Source organism: Cavia porcellus, unplaced genomic scaffold (genome assembly GCF_034190915.1).
Source record: "Cavia porcellus strain 051 isolate PalLab524CR breed Dunkin Hartley unplaced genomic scaffold, mCavPor4.1 scaffold_17, whole genome shotgun sequence".
Taxonomy (NCBI): domain Eukaryota; kingdom Metazoa; phylum Chordata; class Mammalia; order Rodentia; family Caviidae; genus Cavia; species Cavia porcellus.
This window is the reverse complement of record NW_026947500.1, coordinates 35617774-35637633: the sequence shown is the minus strand read 5'-3', so window position 1 is coordinate 35637633 and position 19860 is coordinate 35617774.

Below are 19860 nucleotides of genomic sequence, written 5' to 3'. Positions count from 1 at the left end.
TGTGTCATTATTACTATTAACTTAGTTAATTTACATTAATTTCGTCTTCTTTTCAGCTTGTTGTATCTGAATTGTAGTACGTCCCCATAAATGGGGACCCAAAATTGTTAGACATTGGCTTCTATTTTTTCTTTCATGTTTTTTTTCAGTCAACGCTAGGCTTATTGATCACAATGTCTAAGTAAAATCTAAAGCTCACATTGTGTATGTTTATGTATGTGTAACACTGATATGTATACACATGCACACAGACAGTATCAGTGGATAACGGCTCCATGGTTTACGATATTATAAAATTCATTGAATCTTCATTTAGCTTACATATAATCTTTCCATATGTGTTAAATAATCACTGGATTGGAGGCTGGGGGTTTAGTTCAGTGGCATAAATTCCTGCTTGGCAAATGCAAAGTCATGAGTTTGATTCCCAGCACCAAAATAATAATAATAATAATAATCATCATCATCATCATCATCATCACTGGATTGCTTACACAGAATACAATGTGAAGCAATAAAAACAGTGTAAATGCAGACAGGAAAAACGTTTCTGTATATGTGGAGTTCACATATGATATTTTATATATTTTCAATCTGTAGTTATTTTCATCCATGAATGGGGGGGGACCCAAAAGTAAACATGATCAGTTGAACATGTTCCCACAGAACATTGCTTGCTACCTCTCAAAATGATATCCAGAATTAAGTAGGAAAGAATATTTAATGACTAGCACATTCAAAAATGTTCATAATTCTTTTATTAATGCAGATCCTTTTCATTAATATTATTTTTTAAAGTTAATATATAGTGACTACCATATTTTGACATAGAAAAAACACCGTAAGTAGTAGCTTACATTATTTTTATCATGAGCAGCAGTCCAAATCATCATCATCACCACTACTTATGTCCAGTAGGGTGACAGAGAGGAAAGTATAAGAATTTTTTTTTTGTCTTTTTTGTTTTTATCAGTACCAGGGATCGAACTCACGACCGCATACTTGCAAAGCAGGTGCTTATGCCGCTGAGCTAAATCCGCAGCCCCGACTTTGCTCTTGTTGCTGAGACAAAATACCCTACCATAAATGAAGGAAGGAAAGTTTTATTAGCTCAAAGTTTGTGGAGGTTTCAGTCCATAATCTGCAGGCTCCAATGGAGGGTGGCATGGCAGAGAAGAAAACTAATTAAGGTGGCTGAAGATAGCAAAAGCAACAAGAGCAAAAACGAATGAGGTGGTCAAGCCTCTTTTCCTCCCTTATATTGTATGCAGGTCACCCGCTCTTGGGTGGGTGTAGCACTCACATCATTTCTGTTGTCTTCTCTTGCACTGGCTCAGAATGTTTATAAAATGGGACTAGCCCCTGCTGAGCCACTTTGTTAACCTTGTAAGCTTCTCAAGTTGACACAATGAACAACATTCTAGAACAGCAGAGGCAAGTCCTTTCCATTCTAGGTTACAAAACTGTAGGCCTACTTAGTTAATCATTTAGACTTTTCAAGTTGATACAGTGTGTCAGTCATTAGGCATCAAAATGTGAAGCTAGTCCCAAAATGCATGGGAGGATATTTCAGTGGTAGAAAGATAGGCATGGTGACATGTGCCTGTGATCCCAGCATTTTTAAGGCTGAAACAGAAGGATGACAGGTGTGAGTACAGCCTGGGAAATTTAATGTGACCCCAGAATTGAAAACAAACAAACAAACAAAAACGTAGAGAATGTGGGATATAACTTCCTGAGAAGATCCTGAGTTCAATTCTCAGTATTTAAGACAGAAAACAAAATGTAATAATATTACAGTTAAATGTATTACCTTTTCCCTTTTGAGATAAATTAGATAAACGTCAACCTTGTTAGATCATTAACTAGTAAAAGCCTTGTACATCTCTTTTTGTTTCAGCCCAACATAAAAACTCGTTTCGTGGGACATGTAGAAGTGTATTTACTGAGAAATGCAAAATATCTTTACAGTATAGAATAATGTTTTGATGTAGAAACATTTTGAAATGGAAATGAAATTCATTAACACTGTTATGAACATGTGTTTAGAATTCAGACCCCTAGAACAGTATGAGGTTAACTTTGTGTAGTTTTATGGAAACCATTTTTGTGGCAATCAATTATAATAGCAATAAGACAGCAGAGATGTTGACTACTTCATTCACAATTTTGTCAGCATTGATAACAATCAACCTAGACGTAATCCTTCCAAATATATATTGAATCAAATAAATGAGTCATGAAAGACTGGTGATGATTTAGAAAATAGAATTGTCAGATTCTCAGTGAGGAAAAAATATAAAACATCCACGATAAGAACTTGGCATATGCCAATTTTTTGAGACAAATCTTTATATTACAAATTACCAAAATTCCCTAGTCAAGTTATACATTATAATATCCATAGTAAAGCTCATTCATTAACCCAAACTATAAATGAAAAGCAAAATAAAGGATATATAATAAGAAGTAGGGAGATAAATCTTTCTCAAATACAAAGGGGATTAAGAGCTTCCTGGGGAAGAGAGAGAGGTGGGAAAAGGAACGGAAATAGGAATTAAGTGTGTCATGGGCATGAATCAGTTCACATGGAAAGTGTAAGCCTTGTGTAATGCAAAATTAAGCCATTTTTTCCAAAAGATCAAGATAAAAAAATATATATTCACATTTTTCAGAACATTGTGGTAGTTTTCTAATAAGTAGATTATTTAAAATAATGAGGCAAGATTTATTATTCTAATGTTTACATAGATAAAATAGAAGGAAATATCAATCTGTAGAAAAAGGAAATGGACGTGTTATTTTGAGAAGTGTTGGACCAGTGAACTGACATACAGATTGCATAAAGAACACAAGCTTTGGAGAAGGAAAATATGGTCTGTGTCTAGATGTTTTAGCACTGTTTGTAATTCTTTGTTTAATCTGCAAAGGTTAACACTGGCAACATACAAAGAAAACTTTATACCACAGAGCTAGCCATATCACTAATTGTAAATATTATAATCTTGGAAAGTGCACAAATATTCATTATAAATATTGTTATTTAAGTAAAAATCAATACTTGAGTTCTTATACTACTTGAAACGGTTTTCCTTCATTAAGGAGAAAACACACAGAATAATAGAGGCATAGTGATATAGGAATATAAAATTTCAGGCACATATTTTGCACCCAATCTTGTACACTATGGTTAATTTGATCAAATTTCTTTGTCTTTGTATATTTCTATCTGTCACTCTGTCTCTTTCTCTATCTCTGTCTCTGTGTTTATCTCTCATTGTTTCTCTTTCTCTCTCTCTGTCTCTCTCTACTCTGTCTCTCTCTGTCTGTCTCTCTCTCTCTCTCTCTCTCTCTCTCTCTCTCTCTCTCATACACGCAGGTACTCAAAATAGAGGACAGAATGTTTACATAAAACACATCCAAAGCTGTGCTATAATCAATGTCATGTACATCTTTGTGTTTGGACCATGTCATTTCCTTAAAGAACAAAGGGTTTGAGCTAGCAATATTTCTTTCTTTATTTTGTATTTAATGAAACAATTAAATTTCACTATGTAACTAAAATTCATATTTTTATACTCAAATTTGAATGAAATAATATTTAAATGATTATCATTTAATCTCTAAAGATCATGTCTAGATAATTTATTCCAGATTATGTCACAATGTAAATGTTGAAAATTCTGTCTCCCTGTCTAACAAATAAGCAAAATGAAATATTTAATTTTCGTAAACCTCTGTGTTTCATTTGCTTTCAGCCAGATTTGATGTAAACTCCTTTACCATGAAGACTGTGTCTAATGTGTGCATCCCCCTCACACATCTTCATACTACCAATCAAATAAGTTCCGAACCTTTGTTATGCTTTTTGCACTTCATGGGTCACTTAAAAACTATGAATGACTTCGTAATACATTTTAATGATTGTGCCATCCTTTACACAGGTATACTTGATTAATTATTCTCGCATTATGAGAACATGAAATATTTTCCTATTGATTACATGCAATGAACACTTCATGTCTTCCCCTTAATTTTTATCTATTTTGATATATTTACCTTTTATTATTTTCAGGTGATAGGCACAGGCTACCAGAAATTGTTGCACAAGGCCAAAGATATAAACTTTTGATGGCTTCTTGCTATTTTGTCAAATTGATTTTTCTTATAATTTGGCCTATTGATACAGCCATTAACAATAAATGAATATTGAATTTTTAAGCACCTTTTTTAGTGGGACATTTTAATCTTTGCTAATTTGATAGGTGAAAAGCAGTACTTCATATTTTATTTGCTTGAAGAAATTAATGTTTTCTTAAGTAATATTAGATATTTTATTCCAGAAACAGTAAGAAATCAGACAATATTTGAAGATGTAGAACATTATAAAAATAATTACATCCTTTGTAAAGGGTTAATACCTTTTACATGGAAGTTATTACTGCTAATATTTTAAAATTTATCCTGCAATGCAGCTCAACATTTATGCATGTATATGTAACTATTGTGTGCATATATATCAAAATATGTATCAATATTTTTAACTATATGAGATATGATAAAAATGTGGACACTTGCATTTTTAAAATGTGATTTCAATAAAAGACAATATTTCCATTAGTCTCCCTCAAAATTCTCCTCACTTGAACACAGTGATCCATTTGTTTAGCTGCCGCGCCTGACCATTTTTGCCACTTTCTGAAGCATTTCAGGAAATCCTCCTTCTTGAGTGTCGTTAGTTGCAAGTCTTAAATCAGTGCACAACATTGACCTTTCTTGATCATGTTGACTTTGGAGAAAAGCTGGAAATCTCAGGTACTACATCCAGTGAATAAAATGGAAGAGGACCCTACGAGATATGTTTTTACAAGCCTGCTTTGCTATCAGAGGGCATTTGGCAGTGACATTCAATGTATTTTTAATCACATCTCATAATGACACACCTCATAATGAGATTTTTAATCTCACATCTAAAGACATTTTAAAAATGATCTCCAGAACTGCTTCAGAAAGTGGCAAAATGATGGGACAAGTGTGCCAACCAAAATTTGCTTTGAGAATTAATTACAATATGACTTTAATTTTAATCTCTACATTTCTAAATTTAGGTCACACTGTACAGTTTGATCATTTTATTGCATACAGGAGTCCTGACCTTTAGGTTATCTGAACATTACTTCTGGTTATATGGTCCTCCAAACTGTTCCTCTTAGGATCAACAAACTAGTTCCAAGCCACAGTTATTTGAATTTTATTTTGCATATCCTTTTTGTAATAATGTGATTTTTATCACACATACAACTTGTATTTTCACTTGGTTTTACATTTCCTGAGTTGATACAAGTATATAGTACTAAACTAAAATTTAGTTTAGTATATAGTATATAGTTTAATATATAGTACTAAACTAAAATTTCAGTTTCTTGAAATTTTACACACAAAATCTGTACTATGTTACATAAAATTTAACCACATTATTGCTTTTTCTAAGCTCAGCATTGTGTTTCATAATTTAAATTTCCATGTGTTTGACCATCTCTGTAAAAACACACATTGTATTTGTGAAAACAGTGCTACTAGGGATTGTACTGTTTGTATTATCCATTGAACATGTGAAGAGTTTCTCCTAGATGTATTGTAGGATAGTACTGTAGTTTTACATTTATTTTAAAGAGAATAGAACAAAACAAAACAAAACAGAACAAAGCAGATCAAAACAAAACAACACAAACAACATAGGATTTCAAAACAAGACAAGAAATTAACGATGGCTACCATAATGTCTCTTGTTTTCCTCAAAATAGTTGTCCATATCTTCACACATAATGAAATCAAACAAGACAAAGTAGTATAAACTGATCAAAATAAAAGCATGAAATCATTACAGGTCTTCAAAATCAGATAATAGGAAAATCAACAATGGCTACCATAATGACTCTTATTCTCTTCAAAACAGCTGCCCATAAGTTCATGCACATTGTAATTAAATAATAGAAAACAGACTAAACCAATCAAAGCAGAATAAAAGCATTAGTGGACTTCACAATAAAATGACAAGAAGGCACCAATGGCTACCATAATGTTTTGTTTTCTTCGAAGTAGCTATTCATACCATCACACGAAATAAAATCAATTCTTGTAAACTCTTCAGGAGAAGTTCTAGGTTGTATAAGCCTATACATGCACATTTACCCCTCCTGTGTTGGAGGGAAAACAACACAAAACAAAACAACTTATGAGGAAAAACAAGAAACAAAAGAGACAAACAAAGAGCCCAAAACAATGGCAATATAGGCTTTCAAAACAAGGTGGTAGGAACAGAACTAAGATTGTTAATTTGCATAAATGTCTTCAAAACAGTTTCTCAGATTATCAGATATGAACATGCAAAATTGATCCAACTCTATGAATTTTAACTGTGTTGTTCCCAAGAACTAATAGGATTAGTAGCATAATCGTCTTAGTTATCTTAAATGTATATATACATATTTATATCTTTTTTATTTTCCCTTCCTTCCTTTCTCCTTTTCCTTATCTGTATTATTTTTACTCCTTTGAGCAGTTTCTTATCCCTTCACATTATTTATTGAAGATTTTGTATCTTATTTACTCTTTCAGTTTCTTGTACTAGAGAGACAATACAACATTTATACATGTGAGTCTGATTTATTCCACTTCATGATTATGGTCTCAAGTTGCATCCATTTACCTATAAAAGCCTCAATGTTATCCTTCTTTAGAGCTGAGTAGTACTCCGATGTATAAAAAATCACATTTTAAAAAAATCCATTCTTCACTTGATGGGCATCTAGGTTGTTTCCAAGATCTGACTATTACAAATTGTGTTGCTATAAACATGAGTGCACATGTATTCAATTCTTGGATATTTCTTGAAGTGCCATAGATGGGTCAAATGGAACTTCCGATCTCAGCATTTTTTTTTTTTTTTTTTGTCTTTTTTGTTTTTATCGGTACCAGGGATCAAACTCACGACTGCCTGCTTGCAAGGCAGCAACTTATGCCGCTGAGCTAAATTCCCAGCCCCCGATCTCAGCTTTCTGAGGAAACTCCAGACTAACTTCCCCAGTGGTAGTGCTATAGTTTTTATGGAAATACTTTTCAAAGCATTTATTCAAATTGACATGTTATCTTAGTTACTTTTCTCTACACTGAGACAAAGTACCTGACAGGCAAAGCTAAAGGAGGAAAGGTTTATTTGGTTTATAGTTTGCAGAGGTTTTATTCCCTAGTTGGTTGGCATCAAACAGTATGGAAGAGAGGCATTGCAGAGCAGATCGGAGGCAGTGGTAGGTAAGGACTAAGCAGCAAGCAACAACCCGCTTTCTGTGCCTTGTATCTTAGCCAGGTTACTCACACTTTGAGCCGGTAACTCTCACACCCCGTGAGGCAGGCTTAACCCTAACATCACACCATGAGTCAGTCACCCAGCGTCACATCCTTGAGTCCAACATCACACGTCCTAGAGGTAGCCACCTCCTAAAAGGCTGTGACTATGATCACATGAGGCTTTGGAGGGACAGGTAGACAGAGCTATAACACCTGTCTAGTAAGTTGCACTCATGTGTATCTAACACTTAAAGTTCTAAAAATTATTGTTTTGCCCCAAATGAAACCAATGACAATTAAGCATTTCCTTTGATAATGTTTTGAAAGTCTTCTTTCACTTGTGCTAAACATAAAAACATGTCAATAAATATTTAAGCATAACAGAAACAAAACCTAGCAAGATACTAAAAATAAGATTAAGAGAAAAACAAATAAAATTCAACTAAAGTAAACTAACGGCTTAGAATGCTGAAAAGAGCTATTCTTCTAAAAGAAAAAAAGGAAAAGCCATCAAGAGTAGTAATAACTTCAAAAAAGCAAAGTCAATTCTAATCAATATTAGCAGTATCTTATGAGTCAATAAGGAAAATTCAAAAACCTAGTGGAAAAACCCAGGCACAATACACTGGCAGGTATTTCACACCTGAAACACAAATGCTCAAAAACTACAAAGGTATTTTAAAATGATCAAAATTATAAAGATCAATTCGCTTACATAAAAAGACAATAAAATAAACCATCAATTAGAAAAATGGCTTGAAGTATTCAGCTTCAAAAATGGCCTCTTCTTTTCATTAGTGATCTAAAAAGATTACTGCCTTGCAAATATTCAGCAACTGAGCAAGCAAAGAAATGTTATTCTAATTCTTACGTTTTCCTCAAATTAACTTTCTTCTTAGCCTCCTCTACTTCAGTTTTTTAAATAGACAGGTCAGTCCTAACAACTAAGGGCCTATGCATTCATTTAAACCTGCCTAACTGGTTTATTTTCAAGGAGCAGAACTTTCTAAGCTTTGTATCAAAGACCCTCACCTTTTGGCAGGGGAGAGGAAATGAATATTTGCATTCCCATTTTTCAAAAGCCCTGGGAATAAGCAGCCAAGCCCTTTGAGTAAGCATAGTCTGTGATCATGTATTGTGACTCAGGTGGAGAGAGCACAATCAGGCGAAAAACCAAAGGACAAAGAAAGCATTGGATAGCAGCATTGCTTTGATCATACATGTTAGTGACTTTTTTCTTTTAAATAATGATTTTCTAAAAAGCCTTTGATGGTACCCCATATTCTTGCAGACCATATTTATCTCATTTTGTCAGTGATATTTTCTATTCTGCTTTAAAAAGGTAAATGTTACCCAGGGGAGAATTCTTTTAAATTGAGGTTTTCTATTTGAGGAAGAAACCCATTATCGAAATTCAAAAAACCATAAAGATAGCACTTAAATGGTGAATTTCAGAGAAATTCACTTTATTTCTTTTTGCATTCAAATTTCCCCTTTTATGAATAACTTCAAGTGGGACTGTCTCACTAAACTTAAAGAGCTATTTCTTTTAAATACTTTGGAATAGTTGCTATACATTAATTGTGATAAAACAAATAACATTTGTTAAATGAATATTATAATAATCAAATACATATGTTATGTATTTATGTGTACATTTTTATTTATTAATACATGCACAGATGTAAATGTACATATATGTATATATGTGCATATTATATACGTGTGTGTACATAATCGTGTGAATGAACGTAGAAATAGCACACAATCAGGGATGCTACTTGCAAGAGCAGAACTCTCCCCCACTTAACCCTCTATATTCTGTGAATACTTTTCATAAGTATAAAAGAGTGTATCATTGTGAAATACTATCTCACAAATCATTTCTTCGCATGGTGTAGCTTTTTCCTCAGGCTTTGTCAGGGATACTTCACCACAATTATTACAAGTAACCAGCCTTAGTCAATTTGTATAAAACTCATACTTAAGCTGTTAATAATTCCAACTTCATTTTAAAACCCCAGAATGTTTTTTTCCAGAATAGTTATCACCTTTTAATGATATTATATGCATATGCATAAATAGATACAAACCATATAATTTACTTAACTGCCTATGCTCATTATTGGTTTATTCTTTTCATCTATACACTGTAGACTCAAGAAAATAGGAATGTTAATGAGGCATCAGCTATTCCATGAGTTCTGCTCCCAAGTCACTACCTCTGGCAGAGCAGGCTTCATAAAGTTCTCAGTAATCTTTTTTTTTTTTTTTTTTTTTTTAGATTACTCCTCCTTGCCAGTTGAAAAATCAGAATGAGCAAAAGCTGAAGGATTGAAGAATGGATGTTAAAACTGTTTAATCTATCACTTAGCTTCCATATATTAAATTAAAAAAAATGCCTCCTTCTAGGATATGCGACCCATATTAAGCCCTCAATGAATTATAGTTACGGCTATTAGTGGTTAGTGAACAGCCATGCTAGCTATTGTACTCAAAAAACAACACTTGGTTTTCCCTCTTTGTGGAATCTTTGCCCCTAATATCTACAAAGTCAAATTTTTCATCTCTTTCTGGTCATTACCACAATCTTTCACTGAGCTCTTTACACCTATCCCATTAAAATACAACATCCACCCACTTCACAAGATCCCATGTTGATCCTTTCGTACCAGGTATAACCTCCTCACCCCTTGTTAGAGTCTGCACTGTTTGAGGCCAAGGAGTCTTATTATCAAGTCACTATCATCTCAGCTCTATAAAGCATTTGGCACATAGTTTACTTAAAATGACTTTTGAATTAATGAACCAACATTATTGCGACAGATACAAGACCTAGGCAGGAAGAAGATAATCATTTCCTTAAGCACACACTTCTAGCAAGTAGTAGATAAAGGATTCTAATTCAAATAGTTCATTTTTTTCCTTCATAGGTGTTTGGGATTATATATATCAAGACACTTTGGATATTTTAATTTTTCATACAGTTTTCTTCCAAAGTTGGAAAGATGTTTATAGAAGTAACATAGACTATGTCTTCACCACAAATAAGACATTTGTAATTATTAAAATGAACCCATTTTCTATGCATTCAAATTCTTTGTTTCAAATGATAACTTTTCTGGCAATCATATTTTGGAATCAGGTACTTCATCATCTATGCTTTGAATTTTCCTTTGATTTTCACCCCAAGAAACTGAGTATTGCTTGGTGTTTCTTGCTTTGTCTCTCAACAGTGGCTACGGTTATCATTTCCAGCTGTTGGATATCTGCGTGACTGCAAAGCACTTGTTGATAAATGAGTTTATCATCAGCATCAACAACAACAGCATGAAATCACGTTCCCTCTCTGCAAGTCAGGATCGATAACTGACTCTCACGCAAACACAGTTAAACCTCAGGAAATTTGAGTGGTTCTCTAAAATTTACATATGTGATTCTACAGGGCCGGATTCTGGGCTACAGAGGAAAACAGGCCTGATTCAGTAAGCACCACTGTGTATATCTGACTGATTGTATGTCATCTTCCTTTTTTCCTTCATTTTTCTTTTGTTTTCCCTTTTTCCTTGCCTCCTTCTTTCAGTTTTCCCTCTTGTTCTGTGCATCTTTATCCTTCATTGTTTCTTCTTCCACACTGCTCCTTAATTACTTTCTTGTTCCTGTACCACTTACTTCCCCATTCTCATGAATTTATCTCAGTCTACTTTACTGGCATTATTCAGTAGTAACCACAATATTTTTTTTGAGACAGGGTCACTGGATGTAGTTTAGGTTGGCCTGGACTCACCATAAAACCCAGGGTGGCTTCAAACTGGTGGATCCTCCTACCTAAGCCTCCTTAGTGTTGGAATGATAGCTATGCACACCCACATCCAACTTCAAATACTTGTGAAGAATGCAGAGATTCAAACCTTTTGAATTTAAAAAGATGCATTATCTCCTGATGAACTCCAACATGAAAGGCATTTTGAAGGATTTTATTTTACTTTAAATTGAGAGAAAATGTTGTATGTTTTCATCCTGCAGAGCATATTGTTTTGAATTGTACATGCAATTTAGTCTTCAATTAACTTTTTTTAATGGAAACTTTATGAAGCCTACCCTGTAGGAGGTTGTGACTTGGGTGAAGAATTCATGGGATAAAATCACTGATTGCTATGTTGCCAATGTATTAGAGCAGGCTATGGACAAGAAGCAATCATTTAAAGACAGTTCTGTTGCTGGATATGAGAGACTGGGGGGAGAAGTTCTACCAGAAATGGAATGTGTTATAGCCTAGTTCTAACCATTGCACCTCATTTCTGTTCTGTATGCTCCACTCAGCCCCCGCCCTTCCCTTTCTATTTTTCTAGGTTAAGTTTCAATTTCCTGAGAAAGCTGTAAAAGCCTTAGGTATCAGTTTCCTGTAACTCCCTCCCCTACCCCTCATCCGGCTATCTGTAATAAAATGTGCTGTTCTTTAAGAAATGCTCAACTTCAAGGAAATTACCAGAAGTTTTGTGAAACCCAGATGCTACCTAACTGTGTCAGCAATTACAACATTCCTGTGGTTTTCAGCTTTAAAACCTAATCCCCCAGCTGTGAGGCACGCAGTCTCCAAATTGGCTCCTGGGATTACATCACCAGACCTGGCCTAAAATAAAGTCTTTGCTCCCCAAATTTCAATTTCTTGCTTCCTGGGGTTTTATTCCAGGGTCCGAGCTATCACATTTGGGGGCTTGTCTGGGATGGGGGCAAGATCCCAGACTCATTTCTGAACATTTGAAAGTAAGTACTCTGGAGGGTTTGTTTGGGCCGTCATCAGTCTGTACTCTTGGGGAGGGATGCCCTCAATTTGGGAAGCAGGGACCACCCGAGGACAGAGTCAATTGTTTTTTTGGGACAAATCTTGTCTGTTTGTGTAGTTTTCGAGATGAACTTCATCCATTTGTGACTCTGCCCCAGGTGGGGAGGCGCTCTGTTGGTTAATTTGTTAATTCCTCCAGATCCCAAAATTTGATCAATTTTTGAGCAAAGGCCATTTTGCTGCAGCTTGTCTTGTCTTATATGTCTGTTTGTGTGTCCATTTGTTCTGACTGTTCTCCTTTTGGTCACCCCATATCTAACAGAACATTTTTTCCTAGCAACCCCTTCTATGAGCCCAAAATGGACAAAGGGATTTAGATATTTATGTTCAGTGTTTTTGTACTTTAGAATTGTCTGCTTGTTTGAATTTGTTACTAACTTAGGGGCTTGCTGCCCATTTCTGTGGCAGGATCCATATGGCTTATTAGACTCAAGGTTCATAGTAAAAAATTATTTCCTTTAGCTCACCAAACTGTGCATGAAGCAACCTTTGTTTGTGTTTTTAATGTTGTGATGCCTTGTTTAATGTTTTAGTACTCAATTGATTACTTACAACCTTGGCATGCCTTTTAAAAAAAAAGTATTTTTTCTTTCTGGTTAAAATGTGAGCATACATGCACATATATATGTGTATATTTATGGTTTTAAAGAATCATATCAGCTTTACCAAATAAAAACCAGGTCATACTATATTTGAGCCAGTTAAAAGGTTACAGTTTTTTTTTTTAAATAAAGCATTTTAATCTGGTAAAAAGACATGAAATAATTAAATATGCTTTAGACTACTAAAAGGTGACTTCAAGGGTTTTGTTGAGAGTTTTAATGTTGCCTGAGAGGCGAGAGGAAAGGTAATTGGTTGGTAATAGTAAGAAAAAAGAGGGACAAAGAAAATGGTTTTGTCTTCAAGTAAAAATATCTGGCTGTGCCAGAATGTGGAAGAAGATAAAAGCTCAACTTGGGGGTATATTGCAAGTCATAAAAAGCTCAAGAGGATGTGAATTTTATTTGTCTTGGTTTATAGTACTGCAAATAACAAGTTTGAAAATTATTAAATGTGTTCAGAATTTGACAGTATTAGATCAGTTTTGGTAGAAGTATTCATAAGATTGGTAAACCTTTGCTGCAAAATGTTTCCATTAAAATGAGATTATAGGTGATTATAGAGATAAGATACAAGTTCTTGTATGTGCAGTGAACATCTGGGAGATTATGCAACACAATTTTGTTACCTATGAAAAAGCCCCTTTTTTGTTAAGTATGTAATTTCAGTAAAATGATGGCCTGCCACGTGGCACCCTGGGACAAAAAGCAGTATGCCATCCAGATGAAACCTGCTCTCTGATCTGGAATGCTAGAACCATGTTTTCCTTTTGTCCCACTCCGATTGGACAACCAGAGGTAAGGAGGTTTCCTGAGTATCACCAGTTTTTCTCTTTGCAACTCAGTTGGCCCCACATGTTAGACAAAAATTGCAAAGGTTTGAGAGATTTGAGAAAATGCCCCTCAGCCAGTTAATAGAGATAGCACAAAAGGTCTTTGAGAACTGAGAGAATTTACAAGAAGCTACCAACAAGAATATAACCAAGGTGTTAGAATTGCTCTATGAGAGAAAATTAAAAATTAAAAAAAAAAAAAAAAAAAAAAAAAAAAAACGAAACAGATGAGGGTTTCTGGGGCCAGTTGGATACTGTAGGGTATTTTACTGAAAAGCTCACCTCTATATGACTCCTGTAAGGGAGAAACTCAAAACTCACTGAACTGGACTGATAAATGTGAACGGGCCTTCCAGCGGCTCAAGTGGGCCTTGACAGAGGCCCCAGCCCTGGGACTCCCTGCCGTTACCAAGCTGCTCACCTTGTTCATAGACAAACTCAGGGGCATTGCCAAAGGAGTCCTAACCTAGGAAATTGGCCCTTAAAAGAGGCCTATAGCCCATCTCTCCAAAAGACTTGATCTGGTGACAGGAGGATGGCCTCCCTGCCTGAGAATCCTAGCTGCTGTGGCAATGTTATTTAAAGAGGCTAAAAACTTACTTTTGAACAGAAGATTTCTGTAGTGACCTACCACAGTTTAGAGACTCTTCTCAAAACTCCTCTGAAAAATGGCTCTCAAATGCTAGAATTTTACATTGTCAGGCCCTGCTTCTAGACCCAAAGTCGGTAGTTTTCAAGACTTCTTCAGCTTTAAACCCAGCAACCCTTATACCTGATGACAACCCAGAGGAGCAAAGGACACCTCTCCATGAGTGTGCTGACATCGTTGAACTGCAGCAGAACCTACGGGCTGATCTTACCAACCAGCCTTTGGGAAATGCCGACAACTATTTCACTGATGGAAGCAGCTTCATCCAGAATGCCAAATGAGTGGTGGGGGCAACAGTGACCACCACAAAGGAGGTACTCTGGGTTAAGTGGTTAGAGCCTGGCACCTCTGCCCAAAAGGCAGAGTTCATTGCTTTGACTGAGGTGCTAAAACTAGCCACAAGAAAGAGGGTAAAAATCTATACTGACAGTAGATATGCTTTTGCTACTGTACATATACATGAAGCCATCTATCAGGAGCGAGGTCTCTTAACCTTGGCTAAGACTAAGATTAAAAATTCTCCACAGATTCTAGACTTGCTGGCAGCTTTCTGGCTACCTCAACGAGTTGCTATTATTCATTGCAAGGCTCACCAGACAGGAGATGACCCTGTCACCTTAGGAAACTGTTCGGCAGATCAAGCCACTCAAAAAATAGCAACCACATCAGAGGGGCCAACTAAGGAAGTAACTGCTCTGATGCTAGTCCCTCTGAGCTTGTCAGAACCAGTCTATACAAAGAAAGACCTAAAGTTAGCATCTCAACTTGGAGTGAAGTCCCCCACCCCAGGGGGCTGGTACCAGTTACCTGATAAACGAGTACTGTTACTGGAGGCACTAGGGTGGGAGCTGTAACACCCGGCTCACCAAACTACCCATTTAGGGAGAACTAAACTTGCAGAATTGTTCAGAACTTGTTTTTTTATTCCAAAACTGCCCAAACTGACCACCTCTTTGAGCTCCAGATGCCCAAAGTGCTTGTTAGTCAACTCAGCCAAGAGCCCTACGCTGGAGACTACTCAACATTGAGGAATTGTTCCAGGAGAACATTGGGAAGTAGACTTCATGGACACGGTAAAGCCTGGTTTACAGGGGCACCACTATGTCTTGGTATTAGTAGACACCTTCACTGTGGTGCTCAGCACTCCCACCACCATCAAGGTAGCAGGAAAGACTGTGTGGATTCACCATACCCACATCAAGCCACTGGAAGCAACAGACAGTAAGGAGTGTTCTCAATGGACTGTACAACATACTGGTAACCCCTTGAAGTTAAAATTGACTAAACATAGTTAGATTATGCCGGTCATGAACTGCTTTAGCTTGCTTGCTTTGATTTTAATAACATTGATACAACCTTGCATAGCGACTTTGGTCCCCCTGTAAGCAAAGAATAATTGTTAAGATTTTTGTATGGGAACCCCTGTGATTGCAGAGGGGACTATATTACTAAAGGAAAAGACACCAACTGGAGGGGGGGGGGAGTTACACCTTCAGTAGGAACAAGGATCGAGTGCCTTCCCACACAAATGATAAATTGTATATATATATATATATATATATATATATAGTCTTCGGACAGATTGTGAGGACAAATTAACATTCCTTTTTGCTATACCCTCAGTTACAGGGAGTTTGACTCAAAGGTGGATGTGTATGTTAAAGCCCCGCGTGATACATAACCAAGGCAGCCAGCCAGGGCCATGCTCTCAGAATTGTTCTTAGTATTCAGAAATGCATTCCTCTTGCTATGACTCTGTACAAGTATGTATAGGCATAGATAGCAAAACTTACTTCACTGCTGAGCTTATGAGGACACGGGCTAGAAGTGTTGGAGGTTATTGGTCCACCAAGCCAACAGTAATAGGAAATTCAAAGTATGCCCAAGCCTCATGTCTCGGCACAGTTGGTAAATCAGTGTGCTGGAGCAGGGTGGCCCTTATACATGTGTCTAATGGGGACGGCCTGCAAGATAAGATCAGAGAACTCACAGTTGAGGAACGAGTCAAGCAGCTAATAAAAATAATAATGTTTCCCCAGATACATTACCACCCCTTGATGCTGCCTAAATTGCGGGGAGTTAATCTGGATGCTCAAACTTCTGATATTCTAGAGGCCACTCTTAAAGCCTTAAATGCTTCCAACCCAACTTTGGCTGAAGATTGCTGGTTATGCATGGCACAGGGCTCCCCCATGCCCCTTTCGATCCCCACCAATGTTTCTCTGACTATGCTGGAGGAACAAGATTACTTAAATTGTAGTGCTGGTACCCCCTTTAGAGTACAACCAGTAGGCTTCAAGGACACTCTCTGTCTCCAAGGAGGTTTTCATAACAATATCTCTGACATTAACATGGGGTTTATTGCACTTAATAATTGTAGTTCCATAGTTAACCAGACTATGTTCCTTTATCCCGCAGAATGGCAAGTATTTATTTGTGGAGGAAATGTGGCCTATATTTTCCTCCCAACTAACTTGAGAGGGATATGTGTAACAGCGATCCTATTGCTGGAGAGATCCTACCTGGGGATGAGCCTGTCCCCATTCCTAGTTTAGATTATATCACAGGCCAATCAAAGAGGGCAGTTAAGTTTATCCCTCTATTGGTAGGCCTAGGAATATCAGGAGCCTTAGCTATGGGGGCAGCAGGAGTAGGGGTTTCTGTCCAACTTTCCAACCAGATCGTTAGTGATGTGCAGGCATTATCTAGTACCATTCAGCTCATTCAAGACCAAATAGATTCGTTGGCTATAGTAGTTCTCCAAAACAGAAGGGGATAAAATCAAGAAACTACAGGAAGACCTAGTTGAAAGTAGAACACAGCTATTTGAAAACCCTTTATGGAGTGTCTGGAATGGAATCCTTCCCTATCTCCTGCCTTTGCTTGAACCATTGAAAGGAGTACTGCTCTTGGTCACAGTAGGTCCTTGTATACTCAATAGAATAACTGCACACATCAGACAACAAATGCAAGGCATAAAGCTGATGATGTTACGCCAGCATGCCTACAAGCTCATACCCCAAAATCCTTAAAAATTAGGTCAAAGATTTGACCTCAGTCACAACATCAGAGGGGAATGTTATAGCCTAGTTCTAAACATTGCGCCTCATTTCTGTTCTGTATGCGCTGCTCAGTGCCCCCTTCCCTTCCTATCTTTCTAGGTTAAGTTTCAATTTCCAGAGAAAGCTGTAAAAGCCTTAGGTATCAGTTTCCTGTAACCCCCTCCCCTACCCCTCATCCAGCTATCTGTAATAAAATGTGCTGTTCTTTAAGAAATGCTTAACTTCAAGGAAATTACAGGAAGTTCTGTAAAGCCCAGATGCTACCTGTGTCAGTGATCACAACATTCTTGTGGTTTTCAGCTTTAAAAGCCTAATTTCCCAGCTGTGAGGCACGCAGTCTCCAAATTGGCAGCTGGAGATTGCGATGCCAGGCCTGGCCTAAAATAAAGCCTTTGCTCCCCAAATTTCAATTTCTTGCTTCCTTGGGTTTTATTCCGGGGTCTGAGCTATGACAAAATGTAGGCCAGAATTCAGAGTTTGGAGGCCTTTGTTCCTGAAAAAGATAACACAACAGTATTTGAAAAAAATGTAGATTTTTGTGTGTGGAAAAATAAACAAATGGAGATTGTTTTATATACATAATTGTAGATTATTGTATGTGAAAGAATAAGATCCTCTGAACATGAGAGCTGTTGTCTACTTTGGAGCAAAAGTTAATCTCAGACTCAGTGTGATTGCCAGGGAAATATGATAATTAAGCTTACTTTTACAGAGAACAATCCACCATCTAAATTATTGTATGTTATGTATAAAGCAAATGTATATTTAATCCCTTTCTATATGTTTCTTGAACTGAATAGCTAATGTTTTGTATAAACTTTTAGATTTTGTGCATGAGGTATACACCTTGTTGTTACTTCATTAAATTTTCATATTACAGTTATGTTGATTTCATAAAATGAGGTAAGAGTAGTCTTTATTTTCAAAGGCAAATTAATGCAAGTCTAGCATGTTTCTTACTAGAAATAACTGCACAATTTCATATTTTATTCATGAGTAAAATTATGAGATTTGAAAGAGCATCTAGCATTGAAATTTATTTTTCTAACATTCTCACCATCTTTCTTAGAAATTCCATTACTCTGCCTACAATTCCATCTGTTCTTCCATGTTTTCTACTTTTCTTTAAATTCCTTCATATATTAATTGCATTTGTTGCAACTTTAGCATTCTTTCCATGTTTAAGCCTGGTTTTTATACTTTGCTGTCTTCTTTTCATTTCCTTTTTATTTTATTTACTTTTTGTATCAGGAATTGAACTCATGATTTCACAAATGCCAGGCAGATACTGTGCCACTGAGCTATCATCCTGGTCCTATTTTCCTTTCTTTTCTGTTCCTTTCTATCCCTTTATTGACAATTAGTATATCTTGATTTTTTTTTATGGACAGGCCATTGCTCTGAATAAAAGGAATTGTCACACAAAAGATATTATCAATATGGTAGCAAAATGTGGATGGAAAGGAAATTCTCTTTAATCCACGAGTATTGTCTCAAATTTTTGGCAATATTTCACCTCTAAATTGTAAAGTTTACACATTATGCAGAACATCTTTTTCTTGCTCTGGAACTTCCTTTGTAGGGACACAATTGCTAAAGTGAATTGACTCTGGTATTTCCCTTCATCCAGGTCAGTTACGTCTACTAAGTCAATTTAAATATTCTCCTGAAGAACAACGCAATATGACTTACTTCAAAATGGATTTCCTCATTCTGCTAAAAGTACAGGAGATATTTCTCTGAAATTCTTCAATAAGACCTTTCTACTATCCCCAGTGCTATCATCCCCAAGACTGTTTTCCCAGATAAATTTTTTTATAGCAATATTGTCTACACTGAACTTTCTGTAATTCATCAGAATTTTTGGCTACAGATTCACAGGGAGGTTGCTCCTCTTGAGTTTCTGCTACAGGAAATTGTGATTCTCTGTGTTTACTTGTCAATCTCTCCAATTTGGAGTTTGGAGATACTATTTGTACTCTTACTCCAATTAGCAATATAAGATGGCATTAATTTTTCTGAACATTGAGCTTTTCATTTTAAAATGAAGTGGCAAGTTAAAACTTCTTCCAACTTGGATGGGAATTCAAAATCTACAACTCTAAATTTGCATTGGTAGTAAAGCCTGATCCCCAACAAGAAAAATGCATCTGTGTAAATTTAAAGTTGACTATAGCAAGGCTGTATTCTTTAAGAATAAAACAAAACATACCACACCCTGATTATACAGACTAGAGGAAAGATATGTGTATGTTTATCTTTGTTTTGAAAAGATTATGCGATGTAAATTGAATCTAATAATAAAAATTATGTGTACTTGAACAATGAGTTAGACAATAATTACAACAATACTCGATCATTTGCCAGGAAAATCATTTGGCACAAGCAAAAAGGGATGTTGTTTTTATTTAATTCAAGAATGTTCCCCCATAGCCTGTTCTTTAAAACCAGGCTTTTGGAAGATAATTGAGTCATGGGAGTAAAATAGCTGACTTAATGTTTGGAGATAAGTGGTGACACAAAG